Here is a 23,220-nt window from a genome sequence, read left to right as displayed (position 1 = left end):
GACACGGGTTCACAGGTAGACGCCGTGTTTCTTGACTTCCGCAAGGCGTTCGATACAGTTCCCCACAGTCGTTTAATGAACAAAGTAAGAGCATATGGACTATCAGACCAATTGTGTGATTGGATTGAAGAGTTCCTAGAAAACAGAATGCAGCATGTCATTCTCAATGGAGAGAAGTCTTCCAAAGTAAGAGTGATTTCAGGTGTGCCGCAGGGGAGTGTCATAGGACCGTTTCTATTCACAATATACATAAATGACCTTGTGGATGGCATCAGAAGTTCACTGAGGCTTTTTGCAAGTGTTGCTGTGGTGTATCGAGAGGTTGTAGCATGGAAAATTGTACTGAAATGCAGGAGGATCTGCAGCGAATTGACGCATGGTGCAGGGAATGGCAATTGAATCTCAATGTAGACAAGTGTAATGTGCTGCGAATACATAGAAAGATAGATCCCTTATCAATTAGCTACAAAATAGCAGGTCAGCAACTGGAAGCAGTTAATTCCTTAAATTATCTGGTAGTACGAATTAGGAGTGATTTAAAATGGAATGATCATATAAAGTTGATCGTCGGTAAAGCAGATGCCAGACTGAGATTCATAGGAAGAATCCTAAGGAAATGCAATCCGAAAACAAAGAAAGTTGGTTACAGTACGCTTGCTCGCCCACTTCTTGAATACTGCTCAGCAGTGTGGGATCCGTACCAGATAGGGTTGATAGAAGAGATAGAGAAGATCCAACGGAGAGCAGCGCGCTTCGTTTCAAGATCATTTAGTAATCGCGAAAGCGTTACGGAGATGATAGATAAACTCCAGTGGAAAGCTCTGCAGGAGAGACGCTCAGTAGCTCGGTACGGGCTTTTGTTAAAGTTTCGAGAACATACCGTCACCGAAGAGTCAAGCAGTATATTGCTCCCTCCTACGTATATCTCTCGAAGAGACCATGAGGATAAAATCAGAGAGATTAGAGCCCACACAGAAGCATACCGACATACGTTCTTTCCACGAACAATACGAGACTGGAATAGAAGGGAAAACCGATAGAGATACTCAAGGTACCCTCCGCCACACACCGTCAGGTGGCTTGCGGAGTATGGATGTAGATGTAGATGTAGAAGGTGGCTCTGTCGTATTGTACTAACATTTTCCCATGACAGAACATGTTGTTTACTGACGAGGCCTCATTTGGTCGTGACTGTATTTTGAAGACCAGGAATATCCAAGTGTGCGATGGGGAAAATCCTCACGATCTAATAGTCACACTATTAAGTGCGTTTTGCTGTGAATATCTGAGCCGGCATTGTAGGCCACAGTCTCACTGGGCCAGACGTTCTGCCTGGGCGTCTGAATGGCCACCTGTATTTAAGGTTCGTGCAAATAGTTCTGAGTTGTTGGAGAACGTACCCTTGGCTGTTCGTGAGAGGATGTAGATGCAACATGTTGGTGCACCGCCTCACTTCAATGTGGATGTCTGCAAACATCTTAGTGCTGTATTTTCTGGTCGCTGATTGAAAGGGGAGACCCTATTCTATGGCGTGCGACATAACTTGACCTGAATCATCTTGATTTTTCCTATGGGGATGTCTAAAGTCACTTCTGTATGAGACATCAGTGGATACAGAGATGGAATTACTTGCCAGAATTGTAGATGCCTGAGATGTGATTCGAAACTCACTAGGGCTATTTGTCAGGGTGCATCAGAACCTTGTTCGCCGATGTCATGCTTGCATTGCGGTTGACAGAATTCAGTGTCAACAATTTTGTAAGATACAGTACAAATGGTACGTTCATTGTTGTCACTGATGGTATTTCCAGTTAACTGTAACTAATGTAAATAGAAAAGTACACAGTAACGTGATTTTATTCCTATTACCTCCATAAACTGGCTTCTCCGATCCAAGGGGCCCTACCTCAAATTGTTCATTAGATCATCCTCTATCTGCAGTTAAATTTTGTACACTCTTACGGAACCACTCTGCATACCCCACACTTGAAAAATATCTTTAAAAAAATGGCTTTCGATACAAATAACGATCTGTTAGTTCTGAAATTATATGTTAAGGACGACAGTTGAGATATCTTTGTAAACTTGTAAAATTTATTACTTTTTGCACTACTGGCCAGTAAAATTGCTACGCCAAGAAGAAATGCACATGATAAAAGGGTATTCATCGGACAAATTTATTGTACTAGAACTGACATGTGATTACATTTTCATGCAATTAGGGTGCATAGATCCTGAGAAATCAGTACCCAACACAACCACCTCTGGCCGTAAAAACGGCCTTGGTACGCCTGGGCATTGAGTCAAGCAGAGCTTGAATGGCGTGTACAGGTACAGCTGCCCATGCAGTTTCATTACGATACCACAGTTCATCAAGGGTAGAGACTAGCGTATTGTGACGAGCCAGTTGCTCGGACAGCGTTGATCAGACGTTTTCAGTTGGTGAGAGATCTGGAGAGTGTGCCGGCCAGGGTAGCAGTCGAACATCTTCTGTATCCAGAAAGGCCCACACAGGACCTGCAACATGCGGTCGTGCATTACCCTGCTGAAATGTAGGGTTTCGCAGGGATCGAATGAAGGGTAAAACCACAGGTCGTAAAACATCTGAAATGTAACGTCCACTGTTCAAAGTGCCGTCAATGCGAATAAGAGGTGATCGAGACGTGTAACCAATGGGACCCTATACCATCACGCCAGGTGATACACCAGTATGGCGATGACGAATACACGCTTCCAATGTGCGTTCACCGTGATGTCGCCAAAAACGGATGCGACCATCATGATGCTGTAAACAGAACCTGGATTCATCCAAAAAAATGACGTTTTGCCATTCGTTCACCCAGCTTCGTCGTTGAGTGTACCATCGCAGGTGTTCCTGTCTGTGATGCAGCGTCAAGGGTAACCGCAGCCACGGTCTCCGAGCTGATAGTCCATGCTGCTGCAAACGTCGTCGAACTGTTTGTGCAGATGGTTCATGTCTTGCAAACGTCCTCATCTGTTGACTCAGGAATCAAGACGTGGCTGCACGATCCGTTACAGCCATGGGGATAAGATGTCTGCCATCTCGACTGCTAGTGATACGATCCAGCACGGCGTTCCGTATTACCCTCCTGAACCCACCGATTCCATATTCTGCTAACAGTCATTGGATCTCGGCCAACGCGAGCAGCAACGTCGCGATACGATAAACCGCAATCGCGATAGGCTACAATCCGACCTTTATCAAAGTCGGAAACGTGATGGTACGCATTTCTCCTCCTTACACGAGGCATCACAACAACGTTTCACCAGGCAACGCCAGTAAACTGCTGTTTGTGTATGAGAAATCGGTTGGAAACTTTCCTCATGTCAGCACGTTGTAGGTGTCGCCACCGGCGCCAACGTTGTGTGAATGCTCTGAAAAGCTAATCATTTGCATATCACAGCATCTTCTTCCTGTCGGTTAAGTTTCGCGTCCGTATCACGTCATCTTCGTTGTATAGCAATTTTAATGGCCAGTAGTGTATATGAAGGGGTTATTTCAATAGTGGTACAAGTCGATTACCTCCACTTTTCTGTCTATAATGCTTCTGAAATTAATGAGCCAAACACACAGGAAGAAAGGTTCATCTTTAGCAAGAAGCCATATGCTCGAATATTTCTGGTATCTCAACTGCTGATCTTTCATCGCTCATTTAACTTTAGGACTCTGTATCTCAATGAGAACAAAAATGGACCTGTACCACTATTGAAATAAGCCATTCATATGTGCATGATTTAAAAGTGATAAAAAGATGTAACATCCATTTCATCAGAAATTAATGGCTGCTCTACTCCAAGGATTTAGTTGATGCGTAGTTAAGAGGAAAATTAATGTCACGGAAATCTAACAATCTGGTTGCACGATTTTCTTAGTATTTCCGGTGGTGCCGAGTACAACCGCAGCTGGAGACGACAGTGGCAAGGCTTTTAACGGTGGACGCGCTGGTCGATGGCTGTGGATGTAAAAATTATTGTGGTGCGAGAAGTGCGTCGAATCATCGTCAGAGTGGAGTGAGTTTCCATGTACACGCTGTTCTGTCGTCTCTGCAATCATCAAGCTGTGTACGCAAGGAGTTCCTGACTTACGACGCTGTGAAGATTCGTGAGGTATGGCTACCGCTCGAAAAATGGCTCTGAGGCGTGTCATATTGCTTGGCGTTAAGTTATCAGAGATATGAAGCAGCTGTTTGACATCACCCTCCATCACCGCTTCAACGAGGCAACCTCAAACTCATTTCCGTCGACAAAAATGACGACAAGTCAAGGCTTTCATTTATTTCATTAAAGTAATATAAGTAGTACCAGTCATGTTAGGCCAAAGTGGAACAACAATTCAAAAAATTGGTTCAAATGGCTCTGAGCACTATGGGACTCAACATCTTAGGTCATAAGTCCCCTAGAACTTAGAACTACTTAAACCTAACTAACCTAAGGACATCACACACACCCATCCCGAGGCAGGATTCGAACCTGCGACCACAGCACCCTCGCGGTTCCGGACTGCAGCGCCAGAACCGCACGGCCACCGCGGCCGGCGAACAACAATTAATTTGAATATTACAGTTTATTTTCAACAGCGAATAGGCTTTTATTTGATATATCCATCACTGTACTAAACTTAATCCTCTCTCATGTTATACAAGATAATAACTTGAATAAAAATTACGATCTCTAGAATCGCGATATTTCCAGAATATAATATTTCAGAATAAAACGGTAATAACGCAGTTTGTTTAAACAGCAATTTTAAGTATCAATGCATCGGCCGCCTCCGCTTCTCCATTTGCTGAAGTACATTCACTAACTGGAAGTTCACAATCCAGTTAATAATATTCAGTAATTAATTACGTAGGCCTAGCTGTGCAATGATGGCTATCATAACATGGCACTAGAATCAGTCTGGCTTGCTTCCATCATATTGAGTACAAAGTACAGTTCATGCCTTCGATTTCAAATTCATAATAAATTTCAAAATGAACTAAAATCAAGTTAGTTCCTTCAGAGCTTGGCGGCATCTCCTTCTCTGTACCTGCAACTCTGGCTGTTTAACGGATGGATGTATTGACAGTATCAAAACGATACTGCAGGTAGGCTGTGATTAAGACAGTTTTCTTGTGGTACGATCAGTCATATAGACGAGTTCGTGTGCCACGACTAAGCAGGCGGCAGTTACAACGCAAATGTCGCTGATGCCGAACGATAACTGTCATTATACAGCGTAACAGTTTTGACCACACATGAGGCATATAAACGATATTAACCCTCGCAATACCAAGGAGGGGAAGGGGGGGGGGGGGGTAATTTTGCCCGCCTACTGAAAATACGGTATTTAAATACACTCAGGTACTTTTTTAAATTTTGTAAAAAACCCTTAATTCTCTTTAATGAAGTCTTCTTCCTGATTATAAGGTTGTTTTACATTTCTCGTTCAAGCTTAATCGGAAAATTTAAGTTTAAGGGAGGTGTTCATAAAGCCTCACCCCCCCCCCCCCCCACCCCCCTTGGTAGTAGATGCGACTTCCCACAACGGTCGTCTTACTCCACAAATAATAACATTATGTGACCTTAGATCATATGGACATCATATTTATCTGGGCTGACAGCAACAATAATCTCAACAGTTACTCATTTGCTTTAGGTTCTTTATTGTTTCCTGTTCAGTGACACTTAGTCCAGTGTTAGATACAACTGTGATTGAAAATGTATCGACAGTCACTTACTGACAGAGAAATATAACATATTTTGGGAGAATCTACAGATTCTCAAATTGAATTTTATGAAACTGACAATATAGGGAGTGAACCTGAAGAAGAATGTGTTGTGAGCGAAGATTTGGACAATGATAGAGTATCTACAGACGCTGAAGATGAACTCTGGCCACCTGGAACTGATGACGACGCGGCGAGGTTAGTGACAAGTATATTACAAACACCGGAAAAATTTAATACTCCAGACCTCCTCACATTATAACACGAGCAGCACAAAGCATAGTGACAGAAAGAGAAGGCATAAGAGACGAAGATAATGTAGGAACATTAAGAGAATCATTTGAAAAGCTTTTGTCGCCATCAATTGTCAACATCATAATAAAGCATACCAATGGAGAGGCAGGCATTGAGGTACGAAATACCCAAGACAGACTTTAATTCATGGCATATATAGGGCTACTTATTATTATGTTACAGATTTATGGTCCTACACTTCAGGAAGGTTTGTTTATACTGCTACCATGAGCCCAAACAGATTCCAGAAGCTTACTAAAATAATAAGATCTGATGACAGACAGTCGCGAAGCGATCGCAGGAAACGTGATAAGTTTGCTGCAATACGAGAAGTTTTTGATAAAATGAATGAATTACTGTCAAAATGTTATTCTGTTGGGATACACGCTGTTATTGGTGAAATGTTGTTATTGTTCCGTTGCAGATGTCCCTTCAAGGTCTTCGTGAAGGAAAAAACTGGTACATACGGTATACTTATACGCATGCTCACAGACGCTGAAACCAGATATGTTATCATCACGGGGCCCTATGCTGGGAAAAGAAATGATGGCACACAACAATCAAATTCCGCTGAAGCTGTGGTCAAACGCCTGGTGGTTTCTTTTCATAATTCAGGGTTAAGTGTCACCACAGACAGATACTACACTTCAATTGACTTGGCCGAAGATCCATGGAGGAATCACAAGCTAACTCTCGTGGAAGATTACAAGCTAATAGGAAACATATACCTCAAGAACTGAAAGATATCTCAAGTCGAAAATTATATTCTAGTAAATGCTTTCAGTGATACTAGTACTGGATATATTCCAATTACAATTGTATTCCCCGTGAAAAACCTAAAAGAAATCTGCTGTTTCCACCATCTCTCAACATTATGACGCTGCAATCGGTTCACCAACTGACCATAAGATGGTTATAAATTTATATTATAATGAGGCTAAAGGCAGCGTTGGCACGATAGATCAAATGGTGAGGAAATATTCAGCTAAGAGGTCTACAAGAAGGTGGCCGCTATCTGTTTTCTATACTCTTGTAGAAATAGCAACGGTAAATAGTTATACACTATTTTAGTTGACCTTCCCGGAGAGGAATAAGAAAAAACCTAATAAGTGGCGACTTTTCCTTCAAGAACTGGGACTGCAGCTCACTAAACCAAACGCTGAAGAAAGGGCTACATGTATTGAGGGATTGCCGAAGCCTGTAGTTTCAAGTGTGGAGCGTATTCTCGGACGGAAAATCAGGCAGAACTGCTGTGCAAAGGAATCTCATGGAGGTAAAGGTAGATGTCATTTGTCTGTTAGTGAAAGCCGTTCAAAAGCAGAAAATTATAAAAAAGTGAACAAATCAACAAGAATCTGCAACAACTGTAAGAGATACACATGTGGTAAATACAGCAAAAAAGCTGTTGTATGTTCCAAGTGCGAAGTAGATTCCGAGGAAAGTGGTGAATAATTTTTTCACAAAACAATGTTATGTACCTATGCTATTTGTATATTACCTCAAGTTTTTGTAATATTTTTAAATTACAGTAAAGTGTACTTCAGTGGTACTATAACGACTTTTACTACTAATTTTTCTCATGATAATTAGACTTAGTAAATTTAAATGACGAAGTACGTGAAACATATAAAATGCATTTTTGAAAATTGTTTTAAAAGAAATATTTAGGTTCTGGATCCAGATTATAAATCAATATATCTTTCAAAAGTATGTAATTAATGTAATTCAAGAGCAATTAATTAATTATATTTATTTTTTAAGTATTTTATGGTGGGCACCAAAAAAAAATGGCTCTGAGCACTATGGGACTTAACATCTGTGGTCATCAGTCCCCAGAACATAGAACTACTTTAACCTAACTAACCTAAGGACATCACACAACACCCAGTCATCACGAGGCAGAGAAAATCCCTGACCCCGCCGAGAATCGAACCCCGGAACCCGGGCGCTGGAAGCGAGAACGCTACTGCACGACCACGAGCTGCGGACTATGGTGGGCCCAAGTATCTTCCCCCCTCCCCCTCTCCGTTGGTAAAGCACGTTACTGAAAAGGGCTTGGTATTGCGAGGCTTAATTTATGCAACAAACTACTGCAAGACTAACTAGTCGCAAAAAATACCAATTTTCTAATAAATAATGAATAAGAAATATGAAGCGATTGTACACAATTACTCTCCACGTAAAAGCACACAATGGGTTAACGTAAAATCGTGAGGCATTGGTCGCAACTATCTGGACCAGAAGATTAGCTTCTATTGTGTGATTTAAGCTGCTTCTCTGCAACGAGGGTGTCTACTTTTAAGTTACCCACGTTGGCAGACGGTCTTGATTGGAATCCTGGAATATTTGGTGAAGGTATTTTGGGAAATTGTGTTTAATAACTTCGCTTTAGCGTAATATTGCCAATGGTATCGCACAATACAATTTGTAAGACTTCTGCCAACCTCGATTCAGTACCTCGTTGGAGCTTTACGAATCCCAAGCAACAACACACAAAAAATCTGTTGTTGGAAAGATCTGGAGGAACCTCCAGTGAGATGGATAAGGATTCTTTTCATCATTTAGAGATTAAAAAGGGAGGAACATTAAGAAAGCAATGAAGAGGCTAGTTAGTATATACCTAAAATGCAGGGTTTTTCAGAAGTGATGGTCAATTTTTAGGGATATGAGAGGAATTATCATTCGAAACAAAAAAGTCAAATAAACATGGGCTCTAAAACGCATACCTTAAGAGCTATGAGCAGTTATTGGTCTTTGATAATGTGAAACAAATCTCTTCTATTGCAAGCTCTTTGCTTTCCATATTTTAGTAAGTACTAGTATGGACCAAAACAAGAAAAAAAGTCCAGCAAACATGACCTCTATAATGCATACCTCAAGAGCCTTAATCACTTGTTCATCTTCGCTACTTTGAAACACAACTCTTCTGATGAACAAGTGCTCCTAACTTTTAAGGTGGGCATTTTAGAGCACATGTTTACTGGACATTGTTTCCTTGTTTCGGTCCATGCTACCACTTCCCAAAATATGGAAAGCAAAGAGCTTAGAGTAGAGGAGATTTGTTTCACATTATCAGAGACCAAGAATTGCTCATAGCTCTTAAGATATGCGTTTCTTTCTTTCGGACCTAAAATGAATTTATTACTCTGGGTCACAATTAGTTACATGCATTTCTTCTTCCTTCCATCCCTACCAACATATTTCTACATTCTCGTGGTAGTGGCAAAATTATGTTTCTATGTGGCACCAGCCCCTCCCTCCCCCCCCCCCCCCCGCTCCAAGGGGGTGAGTACATTTATGGCGACCACGCTTCTCTTTCGGTGCTGCAAGTCTCCTTTTCTACTGTCCTTTTCAAGTAGCAATGGACTATATTCTATTTCAACTAACAAGTTACAAACATAAGTGTATTTCTCATGTGAAGCTAAAATTCATGTATTCCATGTATGAAGCGCTCAATCAGCATTTAAGCTGTATAATCTGTGTAAACATGCATTAACACAAACCATTTCAGATGAGAATAGCTCGAGGTTGTGCCGAGACCTTCTCATCTGAAATAGATAGAAACGGGCCATTACTAACCAACTTGCTATTTAGACTGTATTACTCATTCAAATACAGCATATCACTTCCCTCTATATATTACAAATTATTCTTAACCACGCTCATTTTCTTTTTTAAATTTTTCTTTGACATTTGCATTGTATAGATAATATTCTCATCAACTAGGTATTAACAAATTATATGAAACCATTTTGACAATTGTTAAACATTCAATTGGCTGTAACCTCAGGGAAATCTTTACATATTACAGGGTGTTTCAAAAATGACCGGTATATTTGAAACGGCAATAAAAACTAAACGAGCAGCGGTAGAAATACACCGTTTGTTGCAATATGCTTGGGACAACAGTACATTTTCAGGCAGACAAACTTTCGAATTACAGTAGTTACAATTTTCAACAACAGATGGCGCTGCGGTCTGGGAAACTCTATAGTACGATATTTTCCACATATCCACCATGCGTAGCAATAATATGGCGTAGTCTCTGAATGAAATTACCCGAAACCTTTGACAACGTGTCTGGCGGAATGGCTTCACATGCAGATGAGATGTACTGCTTCAGCTGTTAAATTGTTTCTGGATTCTGGCGGTTCACCTGCTCTTTCAAGTGTCCCCACAGAAAAAAGTCACAGGGGTTCATGTCTGGCTAATAGGGAGGCCAATCCACGCCGCCTCCTGTATGTTTCAGATAGCCCAAAGCAATCACATCGAAATACTCATTCAGGAAATTAAAGACGTCGGCCGTGCGATGTGGCCGGGCACCATCTTGCATAAACCACGAGGTGTTCGCAGTGTCGTCTAAGGCAGTTTGTACCGCCACAAATTCACGAAGAATGTCCAGATAGCGTGATGCAGTAATCGTTTCGGATCTGAAAAATGGGCCAATGGTTCCTTTGGAAGAAATGGCGGCCCAGACCAGTACTTTTTGAGGATGCAGGGACGACGGGACTGCAACATGGGGCTTTTCGGTTCCCCATATGCGCCAGTTCTGTTTACTGACGAAGCTGTCCAGGTAAAAATAAGCTTCGTCAGTAAACCAAATGTTGCCCACATGCATATCGCCGTCATCAATCCTGTGCACTATATCGTTACCGAATGTCTCTCATGCAGCAATGGTAGCGGCGCTGAGAGGTTGCCACATTTGAATTTTGTATGGATAGAGGTGTAAACTCTGGCGCATGAGACGATACGTGGACGTTGGCGTCATTTGGACCGCAGCTGCAACATGGCGAACGGAAACCCGAGGCCACTGTTGGACCACCTGCTGCACTAGCTGCGCGTTGCCCTCTGTGGTTGCCATACGTGGTCGCCCTACCTTTCCAGCACATTCATCCGTCACGTTCCCAGTCCGTTGAAATTTTTCAAACAGATCCTTTATTGTATCGCTTTTCGGTCCTTTGGTTACATTAAACCTCCGTTGAAAACTTCGTCTTGTTGCAACAACACTGTGTTCTAGGCGGTGGAATTCCAACACCAGAAAAATCCTCTGTTCTAAGGAATAAACCATGTTGCCTACAGCACACTTGCACGTTGTGAACAGCACACGCTTACAGCAGAAAGACGACGTACAGAATGGCGCACCCACAGACTGCGTTGTCTTCTATATCTTTCACATCACTTGCAGCGCCATCTGTTGTTGAAAATTGTAACTACTGTAATTTCGAAAGTTTGTCCGCCTGACAATGTACTGTTGTCCCAAGCATATTGCAACAAACGGTGTATTTCTATCGCTGCTCGTTTAGTTTTTATTGCCGTTTCAAATACACCGGTCATTTTTGAAACACCCTGTATATTCTTTATATTATTTTAAAACAGCGTTAACAACTGTATACCAACAAGACTGTGGCAATGAGAAGTCTTTGCTGTTAGATTCAGAAGCATCTGACCCACCTTATATTTCAAGGTGGTGGATTACTCTGCACTGTTAATGAAATAAATAAATAAATGTCCTTTTCCCCTCTCTTGGGGAGATGTCTCATGCCTCCATGGGTTCTTGAAACTCATTTGCATTGGTTTGCTCGTAGGAATATTCTCTCTTGTACTGCTCTTTCCCTGTACTGCTCTTTCCCTCCACTGCTCTTTTCCTGTACTTCGCTTTCCCTGTACTGCTCTTTCCTTTTTCTGTTCTCTTTCTCCTCCACTGCGGCGTTTGACGCCATTTTCTTTTCCTTCCCTTCTTCTCTTTTCTTCTCCTCCCTGAGTGTGACTGACAGCCAACCACGCGTTTGACGCGTAGCAGGAGACTGGGTAACGGGTAATTCCCAGCCTCGGGTTGGCATGTGGGGCCCACACATACCCCCTGGTACAGGCCAGGCCCAGGGAGGGGTGATAGCCTGAGCGATTACCTTCCTCCTCTGGTGATTGGTCTCTCCGTCTGTCGTTCGGAAGGTGTGACCCAAGGTGAGGACAATCATCTAAGGTGGGGGGCTCCCCTTTCACGGGCCCCTGGCTGGAAGGAGCGCGCCGTCGGAGACGCTGACAATCACGGGGGGCTTCTTCCCAATGACTGATTTTCCTTCCCTCTCTCCGAGTGTTTCATATAAAAGAAAGTGGAATGAGGGTCCTGCCTCAATGTCTCTTCCTGTTGCGCCTCAATGTCTGATAGTCTCACACTTAGGCAAAAACTATACTTTTGCTACTGTTAACCCCTTTGTTATAGATACTCTTCCGTAACGTCTTGACGTTTTAGATTTGTTTTTTCCTCCTTTCTGTATTGGACCTCGAAGTGGTTTTGACCCTTGCGGTCCCAGCGTTCTATGGTTCTATACTGGGTGCATATGACCTTAGATGTTTTGCACCCTAACCCCCCCCCCCCCCCCTCAAAAAAGAAAAACAGTGGCACCAGATTACAACTAGACAGTCAATTTCTTGGCGCAAAGTATTTGATATCTGTTTCGTGGCGCGTGGGGCAAAGTTTATTTCCAGTTACCTTTTAGTCCTCTCAAATAAAGTTTCGTTGCAAACTATCAAAGTAAGTGTTCTATTCATTTGCATTTTGGAGAAATTGTAACCATGATGGAAAATTATGTATGTCAATGTTTCAAATGCCGTCTGCGGCGATAGCGGAATCTGATATAACTAGCTTTGCTAGTCAAACATTGAAATTACGCCACACCGGCATTAATAGCCCCTTCCACGCAGGAAATATTAAAAAATAACACGTTCTCGTTTAAATTCAATCGCATGCCTCAAATCTAGATAGCCTGAAATGTGACGTTAGAAAGTGTCTGGAGAAACTGCTACAGAAAAAACAAACGTACTTGTGTCTCCCATCTAAAAGCCCGTATAACATGAGCAGGATGAGCATATCACTACATAGCTGTCCCTAGCACAGCCAAGATTTGGCAACATTGTTGGAGCATTTCGCAACCATGTGGTAATGCATTTACTTCCGCGTTTGGTCCCGAATTGTTCCCTGAAACTTAATTGCATTCCATTTCAACTTCGATAACTTTTGCTAATTAAGATGAGACACTGAGATAGGAAAATTAATTTTTGTATCACAGAACTGCCGTACTTCACATAAGTAACAATGGTTCTTAGTTTTAACGTTACGTTATGAGGTTCAGTGACCTATATCGCAGTGAGAGAGACCTGCTGTCGGAGGATCTTGTCAGCTCTGTGGTTCCGCAAATGTCTTGCGAGGCAAAGGTCGTGTGATTTGTCAGTTCTGATCGCAGTGAATTCTTGTTTCCTATTTTCCGTTTTATTTAATGAAGCTGCGGATTTCTGGAAAAAATTCTTTAACTACAGCTGAAGGAAAAATTTACACATTAAGTATTCTGACAAGCTCTGACAAGCTGTGTTACTGCTCATAGATGTCTGCTTTGCTGATAACAAGCTGCTTCATTATAAAAAAGTCTCTGAAGAGATTCGACTTGCATCAACGATACGAATTTGAATTTTGTTTTTCTGTCATATAGGACCAATATCCCAACGGAATAGTTATGAAGTGAATATAGTTCCTCTTTGCTAAGCCTGCAATACCATTATGGCACGTCTGTAGACTTTTGCTGATACTGGCGTTGGCAACTCGCTTCCACTCTGGGTAGCTTCAAAAACAGATGATTTCGTTGTTTTAAATCTGACTGATTACCTTAAATATCACTTTCGACCAGCGTTAATATCTCTGCAAATTCATGTGGTGACCTCAAATTGAGCAGTATGTATGCGTTGTTATCGAGGTTGCACTGCAAGTTATTCGCACAGTCTATCACATACATCTACCTCAAGAAATCGAATGACGGCAGTACGACACGTTATACCAAGTTACTCACTGTGGCTGGTCGAAAACAAACACATTCCTATCGAAACAACTACATGAAGAGTCGCTTATAAAATGAAAAGAAGTGAGTTATAAAACGTTACTAATGACTTTAAAGAACGCAGTGAGGTATTCTGATTAGAACAGAAACTATAAAATGAATTTTGAACCATAGTCATGTCTGGCTTATTAGTGTTACACAGTTCTCATCATATCCGTCCGTTGCTATCGAGCGTAAAATACAAAATGTAAACATGTTTTGTAGAGCATCAACAACTGTAAAGTGTTTGATGCTTTCCAGAGCGCAAGGCAGTGCAGCGCTGGCGAAGCGGTCAACACTGGATGACAGAAATGGGCCCCAGAGAGCTCTGGCGCATGTGGCGTTCAAGGGCACAAACGATGTCAACAATCTTTCGCAAAAACGTCATAGGACGGAACGCGAAATTTACCAGTGTGTCAGAAAGTGAAATAAATATTAGCTGTGCTACAATTACACTGAAGACTTCAGCATTCAGACGACAGGCGCTATAAAAATTTAGGAAATGAGGGGTTTCGGCCACCAAACGTTGTATTTACACTACGTGCAGTTTACCGTTTTTTTTTCATAATAGTAGTTTATTGCGTGTTCGACATATACTGCTCATTTACATTGAAACAAAGATTATAAACATTAACATGACACAGTTTACGTACATGAAAACAGAATGAACTTGAAAAAGCACTACAGATACGTATGAATATTCGTATATTTTACGAAAAGCGATCAGTAATGGTTACAGAGAGCTTCTGACTGATGGAGATAAAGTGGGCAGTGGTCGAATACCGAGGCCTGGTAACGATGCTCCCTCCCTCCTCCCCCCTCCCCATTCCACTTCCCGTCATCAGTCGCTGAGCTGCTGCCTCATATTGCATTGTTTTAAATGTTTCTGTTCTTTTTCCAAAAATAGTGCAAAAGGATGCAATACAAAAGAAAAACAGAGTCGAGAAGACAAAAGCAGAAAGAGGGCAGCAGCTACTGCCGAAACTATCCAACGGCCTGTCTTTGGAAGGTAAGATTTAGAATGCTGGCAAAGACGTCTCGTTATCGGGGCAGTTGCAAGCAGGACTAGTAAGTCATGCGCGTGAACTGGTATCACCCTTACCAGCAACAGCAAGAGGCACAAAGTGACCAACCAAACCTGTCATCGTATTAACCGTTGTCCTCGGAAAAAAGAAGTAGCCTGCCGCAGAATTACGTCGGTGCAACATGCTGCTTCAAAAGATTGCGTGAGGAAAGCCAGTTCCTTCCTGAGCCAGAACCAGTTTGCCTGGTGACCACAAGTAAACCGGAAGTGCAGTGTATGTCGAGAGGCGCACGTACTGAATTTATCCGTGTGATAATCCCGATACGAGGTAGACGCTAGTAGATGGAAATCAAATTGTTGACCGCCCTCGCCACTGCCTTATAATCAAAATTCAATAACTTGAGAAGACGAGAATCATCAACTGTATTACGACCAGGATGTTAAGATATCAAAACAATCTCCTTCGCCTTGAATGGAGCGGGCACAACTCTCCCTTTATCACCTCATTCAACAATGACGTAAATGTGACGCCCAAGAGGGGTAAAAACGCACATAAAATCGCTTGGGGAACATTCCACACCTGGAGATTTGTGAGAAGGAGAAGTAACATTGAGAACATATACATCAACTGGGTGAAAGGCAGCCAAGAATTCGGTGTTTTTCTCCAGCATGAGTGGCCCACTTAGAGACCCAATATCCAAGTCTAAGGGAAAGTCGTTAGATGTATCCACGTCGTGAAGATACACACAGCACTCATACAAGGCGTGAACGATGTTAGCCTGCATTATCAGCTGACGGCCGTCCACTGCTATAAGAGAAGTAATACAGCAGCGGCGACGCCGAGTTTGGTGTCGAAGCAGGCAATATAACGAAGTCAGTTCCTCCACCACCAGTGACCATGATTTCGATCGCACCCACCAATGTTCCATCTGTCGCCGATTCAACTGCAACAATTTTGGTTTTATAAATCGCATATTTGCAATCCGCGGGAGGGTGCGATCCCCATCGTCATACAAGTCGCGCTGAGTTCTCAGAAAATCTCTCGCTCTAGCAGAACAATAAATGATTGGAATATGACTGAGCTTCGGTTTGGCTAGGGCAGTCCACCATTCGAGAATGGCAGAGTACCTCCCAGCGGATCGAAGACTACGCTCCCAGGCATTGTATATCACATCATCGAGAGAAGGACCTGCCAATGAACGGCATTAAACATCCACAGGGAACGGAATAGTTTTACCGGTTGCCTATTAAGTTGGAGAGTGGAGGCCAAAACACAGTGGTCAGAAACGCTAGCAGAGATTACATCGACTGTAAGAATGCGATCGCGTATCCAGTCCGATGAGTAGAATCTGTCGATCCCGCCACTAGAACTAGCAATAAATGTGTAAATTTGATCAACGTAGGATGTTTACACTCCCAAAAATCTTTCAAGGGCATCCAGTTCATAATTTTGTTCAAATTATGACAGTAATTAAAATGCGGAGACTTATAAACAGGACCCAAAATACAGTTAAAATCACCACATTACAATATACCCGGAGGATTGCTATGTAAAAGATAAATAACCTCCTCTTTATAACAACTCGAACGGTCCACTGTATGACCAGAACCAGACGGATCATATAAGACAACGAAGGTGAGGTCAAAAAATCTAAAATCTATACCTCTACTAGACTATCTCCACAGTGAGAATTCCTTCCCGAAAGAATATGGCAGTTCCCGTCGGAAATTCGGGCCCCACGTTAAAAACGGTTTCAAATTCAGGTAGAGGCTAACTGGTAAATAGAAATTCTTACAGGAACACTGTATCAGCACAAGGGTCATATATAAACTGACGCAACGAAGTTAGGTGCAGGTCTGATAACAATCTATTAACATTTAGAGTGACAAATGTATATGCTTGAGCCATCAGTCAAAAGGAAAAACACAGAAAGAACAACAGAGCAGCATGACTATTCAGCCAGTCGCCCGTCATAGTCCACGGTGGAGTCCAATGACGGATCCGATGGCGGGGGGCCAGTTTCGGCCACAACTGTATCTTTACCATTGGTTGCTTTGCACGCAGCTGCACCCTCCGGTTGTACACGTTGTTTAACCCGGCTGCGAGGCACAATAGACTCTGTAGTCGGCGGCGTGGTTGGATGTAGTAACACTTCCATATCACTCTGTGACTTCCTACGGTCAGAGGGCTGCCCCACAGAAGGGTCACTCTGCAAGGCACACAAACTCCTTAAAGGAGGGCAATCAGACAATCTCAGAGCCAGCGGAAGGCAAGTGTAGGGTAATGGTCTCCGCAGCGGGAGTCACATAGGCGGCAAACCACGATCCCTAATACCGAGAGATGAGAAACGAACAGGCGGCCATTGTTATGTGGTGGTGAATTGCTTCTTACACACGCACGATTCCTTCAAGATACTTGCATGCGTTTCTCAGCTGGAAAAAGCTATAGAAAAACAGCTGTACACTCCATAATCTGATGTCGCACTACAATTGCTTTGGCGGTGGAAGGAAATAGTTAAATGAAAGTATTTGTGTGTGTAATATTTCAATCTATTGTATAAACTTGCATACACCAGTTACTACAAAGTTGTACATGGTTTGAAATGTTCATACACACACCTCATTCACAATCATAGCCAGTTTATGATAATTCTTCACCGAAAGTTCACAAACTGACTGTTTCTTTTGGAACTGCTAGCTATAATAATCTCATAGACCAAAATATTCAAGTTCGCGAGTAAACAACACGCCATGCCGCAATTAATGATTTAAAGGCTTTAAATAGGACTCCCTTCCACGCTTTACGGCACTTCACAGACATTTTAGTACTGAAATATCACAATATTAATAATCTTCAGCGGAGCACGTGTCAATACGTCTGATCCAGGCCCCGACTCCACTCTTCTCTCTACACAAAAGAAGTTTCTAATTCCCAAACTACGCGCAAATATGTTAATTTTTGATTTGCAGGAAAACATCACAGCCAGTCGAAAAGCAGCGTCAAGCTCGCTCAATCCCACACATTTATACAAAACCAAACAAAATTCGTCACTGAATCTGAACAGTACTTAACCATAAATAAATTTGGAAAACCGACAAATACAAACCTAATTCCTTCGAATAAAACTATTTTTCCGAAGCCATTATGTAATTTCCCAGCACCATAAACTGACGAAATAATTTATAATAATTTCCACGGAAAGAATGAAAAACACATGTATTTTCGGACACTACTCACGTGACCTGTTACTTCAATATACAGGGTGGTCCATTGATCGTGACCGGGCCAAATATCTCACGAAATAAGCGTCCAATGAAAAAAACTACAAAGAACCAAACTTGTCTAGCTTGAAGGGGAATCCAGATGGCGCTATGGTGGGCCTGCTAGATGGCGCTGCCATAGGTCAAACGGATATCAACTGCGTTTTTTTTTTAAATAGGAGACCCCATTTTTTATTACATATTCGTGTAGTACGTAAAGAAATATGAATGTTTTAGTTGGACCACTTTCTTCACTTTGTGATAGATGACGCTGTAATAGTCACAAACACATGGCTCACAGTCTTAGACGAATAGTTGGTAACAGGTAGGTTTTTTAAATTAAAATACAGAACGTAGGTACGTTTGAACATGTTATTTCGGAGGTTCGAATGTGATTCATATACCTTTGTGGACTTATCATTTCTGAGAACGCTTGCTGTTACAGCGTGATTACCTGTAAATACCACATTAATGCAATAAATGCTCAAAATTATGTCCGTCAACCTCAATGCATTTGGCAATACGTGTAACGACATTCCTCTCAACAGCGTGTAGTTCGCCTTCCGGAATGTTCGCACATGCATTGACAATGCGCTGGCGCATGTTGTCAGGCGTTGTCGGTGGATCACGATAGCAAATATCCTTCAACTTTCCCTACAGAAAGAAATCAGGGGACGTCAGATCCGGTGAACGTGCGACCAATCCACGTCTCATGAAATATGCTATTCAATACAGTTTCAACCGCACGCGAGCTATGTGCCGGACATCCATCATGTTGGAAGTACATCGCCATTCTGTCATGCATTGAAACATCCTGTAGTATCATCGGTAGAACATTACGTAGGAAATCAGCATAAGTGCGGATTAGCCGCGACAGCAGCTAAAACACCTACTTGGGCATCATCATTTGTTGCAGGTCGTGAATGACGTTTCACACGTGGCTCACACTTCCTGTTTCTTTAAATAACCTAACTATCCTGCGAACGGTCCGGACTCTTGGACGATGTCGTCCAGGATACCGAGCAGCATACACAGCCCGTTAGGAATTTTGATCACAATAGCCATACATCAACACGATATCGACCTTTTCCGCAATTGGCAAACGGTCCACTTTTAAGACGTATCGCGAAGCAAATACCGTCCGCACTGGCGGAATGTTACGTGATACCACGTACTTATACGTATATGATTATTACAGCGCCATTTATCACAAAGCGAAAAAAGTGGTCCAACTAAAACATTAATATTTATTTACGTACAAAATGAATATGTAATAAAAATGGGCGTTCCTATTTAAAAAAACGCAGTTGAAATCTGTTCGACCTATGGCAACGCCATCTAGCGGGCCAACTATAGCGCCATCTGGTTTCCCCCTTCAAGCTAGATGAGTTTCATTCTTTGTAGTTTTTTCGTTCAATGCTTATTTCGTGAGATATTCGGCCAAGTCACTATCAACGAACCACCCTGTATAGTACAAACACTTTGCATAAACCAGTATTTCGCATTCACACTTTCTTCCAATGCCATTACGAAACACAGTAACAGTAGTAATTAATAAACAATTACAAAATGAAAGAAATAAAATCGGAAATACAATTACAGTATTTTGACTGCATCTTCAACAGCATCCGTCAGCTAGTGGCCTCTGTCATATGCCACAGAAACTACACACACTCAAGCCATCTGATGCTACCTGTCTTGTGCGTGACTCATCCTGCACGTCTGTTCACAGATCTCCCATCTCAATAAGGACGATGTAAAGGCGCTAGGCCTAAACAGGTCAGGGGAATATGAAACAGGGGACGGCACACCTAATGCATCACCATTCGCCGGGCGGGGTGGCCAAGCGGTTGCAGGCGCTGCAGTATTAGGAACGGGCTCAGGCTTTGCTTGCTACTGCGGAAAATAAGGCACAGTGACAGTGGAAACATCTCTAAACCGGTAGGAAACCTTTAATAGGAACTTGCCTACTTCAAGGGAATCTACGAATACCACAAAGATCACATAAACCTTATTGTGAAAGTAGGCAGTACGCAGTTGGTTCGAAGAAACATGGAATGTATCAGTTAAACAGTCAGGTTTCTAAAGACCCAGGTTGCACGTTGCGCGTCGACGTATCAAATTAAAAACTCACGCTACCTTGACGTGGAGCATTCGTGGATGCCAAGAGAAACAGCAAGAGCGGACGACGTCACTGTCAGAGACACACCCAATGAAGGACGAGACGAGACAGTGACATTATTACACACACAAAGCTGCTAACACCACTGATGTGATAAACTCACAAACACTTGCGACACTGTTTCCAAGCGGATAAGTAAACAGTTACCTGCTCGCTAGGCTACAGGTGTAGACGTAGGTTGCCAGGTCGGACAGGAGACAAGAGTTCCCCCAGGAACTGCGGTAGCCTACCGTATTTTCACTTCTTCCAGATAGCCGAGCTTGAGCTGCGTTCACACCGAGCACTGGGAGGGGCCGGAAAGGCATTCTCGCGCCTAGCCGTCAAAGCCACCGTTCATTGTTCCAACTTCGCATTGGGTAGTGATGCGGAAATCTGGGAAAATCCACTTTTCCGATTTTCACATTGTAAAAACTCTTGGCTGTGTGAAGGGATACACAGCATCGTTTTATAAAGTACTTTTTTTCCTTAAAAGCTTTGTACTTGCCACGTGTAAAAGCAAACTCCTACTTCACGTTTCGCGTGATTCTTCAGTTTCGTAACGTTTCACAATCGACTCTGAGGAAAGCATGTGTTTAAAAAAAATATGAGTTTTGTGCACGTGATAGTGTAGTATCTTATCTACTTAAAAAGCCGTTTAGCTTTTCAAAATTTGTAACAGCTATTGTGAAATGACGCTATTTCCCAAGCATATGCACTTCATTAACAAATCTTGCAGTGAAAATTTGATAGTTAGAAGCTCACATTTTGATACGTTTTAGACAGTGAATTGTTGCTAGTGAAATATAGCTAAAAATACAAATAAGTTCTGAAATCATAGTGACGCTGATTTCTGTCTCCGTTCAGAAATAAGTACGAGTTATTAAGTGGAATCAGTGGTACAATCGGAAGCCTAAAGAATTCACGCAGGTTTAGGGTACTAACAGACATATCAGAACAGAAAAAACCAATTTCTAGCTATCAGTGCAGCCCTAGAGTCGGTCACTCATGTTATTTTAATGATCTTTATCAAGAGAAATACGAATATATACGAATTGTTTCCTCGGCGACGATCTATCAAACTGGTTATGTTTTTACAACAGGCCACACTTTAAATCAGGGTCGGCCACGGTGTGCCAAACATCACGCGTGCTTCATGTGCGGGCTGGGGGGTTCCAAGACCTGACATGTCACTCGAGTTTGCTCAGTCTTTCTCGCAAGTACCCGGAATAGCGCGTGATTTCATTTAGCATTGTGGTGCGGCATTTTTCGGTCGATACCACTTTGAGTTTGGCGAAATCGTGGTGTCAGCGCTGTTTATCCTTCGCCATTTGGTCGCGGTATGAAGGACGGTAACAGGTCCAGTGGCTGTTTGCGCGAAAACAGATAGTCTAGGGATTTATCGTCACAATGCTTTAAAATGAATGAAAAGACAGAAGAGGGGGATGACAGTTCTCAACTCACAGAAGCGACAGGTACTGCTTATTTGCTATGAAACGACATTACAGTACCGTGCAGAGAGAATTTAAACATTTAGATGGCAATGAAAGAGCAGAAAATTACGACGATCGACAGACGGGATTCATTGTTCTGTACGTCAAGAAGCACGTAGCCCTAAATTTGCAATCATGGGGCACTTGAAGAATTTGGTGGTATGAATAGCAAAATTCCCGAAGTCTCACTCATTATTCCACTGTCATTTGCAACATTTTTTAGTAGCAATGAACGAAGATTATGGAGACTTCATATATTACTGCAGATTACGTTGGTTAAGTCACGGGACATGCCTGGAACAATTTTTCGATTTAAAACTCGTGATGTTGGAATTAATGAAGGAAGAAGGAGTACAGGAAAGAAAATTAGAACATCCGGAATGGATTGCGGAATTCGCATTTTCAGTAGACTTGAGTGCACACTGTTCACAGTAAATCACTGCAAGATAAGTTCCTCCTGATTTGATAGGGATGCACTTAAGAAGATAATCTCGTTATAGAAGGGGCATAATGTGACAAAAACGGTCCAGTTCCCTAAGCTCATTGGCGTTAAAGAAAGCGCGAGGTTTGAAGGACTCATTGTGACCTTGCAGGAATTAAACGGATACCTCTATATAGGTTTTGGGGGCACTGCCAGTCTTACATCCCTTTTGAGCTGTTTTTCGGATGAAAGCGCCCTGTGCATGTACAGACATAACTGACTGCCCTGCAAGGTAAATCTAGTTTCAATGACACATCTCTTTATGTTACAGCTTTCCAGGACGTCTACATTGCTTGCCTCAGCAAGATTTTCCTAGTCTCCATAATAACTTGCAAAAAATGCTACAATATCTTGATCAACACATCTGTGTGAAAAATCTTTTTTCAATTATGAAAATCTGTGACAGTTTGTACCAGATAAAAATTATGTTACGTCTTCAGCATGCCGAAAATAACTAATTTATACTGAAAACTTGTTTTGTTTGTGGTTCAAATGGCTCTGAGCACTATGCGACTTAACTTCTGAGGTTATCAGTCGCCTAGAACTTAGAACTAATTAAACCTAACCAACCTAAGGACATCACACACATCCATTCCCGAGGCAGGGTTCGAACCTGCGACCGTAGCGGTCGCTCGGTTCGAGACTGTCGCGCCTAGAACCGCACAGCCACTCCGGCCGGCTTTGTTTGTGGTCATATTGTTGACAAATTTGAAATATAAAACTAAGTCGCATGCAGTTTGACTGCACTACCATTTCAGTGCTGCGCTTTCGTCCTTTTCCCCTCTTCTTCCTACTCGCTCTCAAACTGTGGCGCGGTGGTGGGGAAATGTGAAGCTAGGCTGAGCGCTTTGGCACTCACGACAGGCCATGGCCCGCGAGCCGAAATCTTGGCCACGCTTGCTTTACATTATAAAA

The sequence above is a fragment of the Schistocerca americana genome, chromosome X, assembly GCF_021461395.2.
Source record: "Schistocerca americana isolate TAMUIC-IGC-003095 chromosome X, iqSchAmer2.1, whole genome shotgun sequence".
In the NCBI taxonomy this organism is placed as follows: Eukaryota; Metazoa; Arthropoda; class Insecta; order Orthoptera; family Acrididae; genus Schistocerca; species Schistocerca americana.
This window is presented reverse-complemented; position numbering follows the sequence as displayed.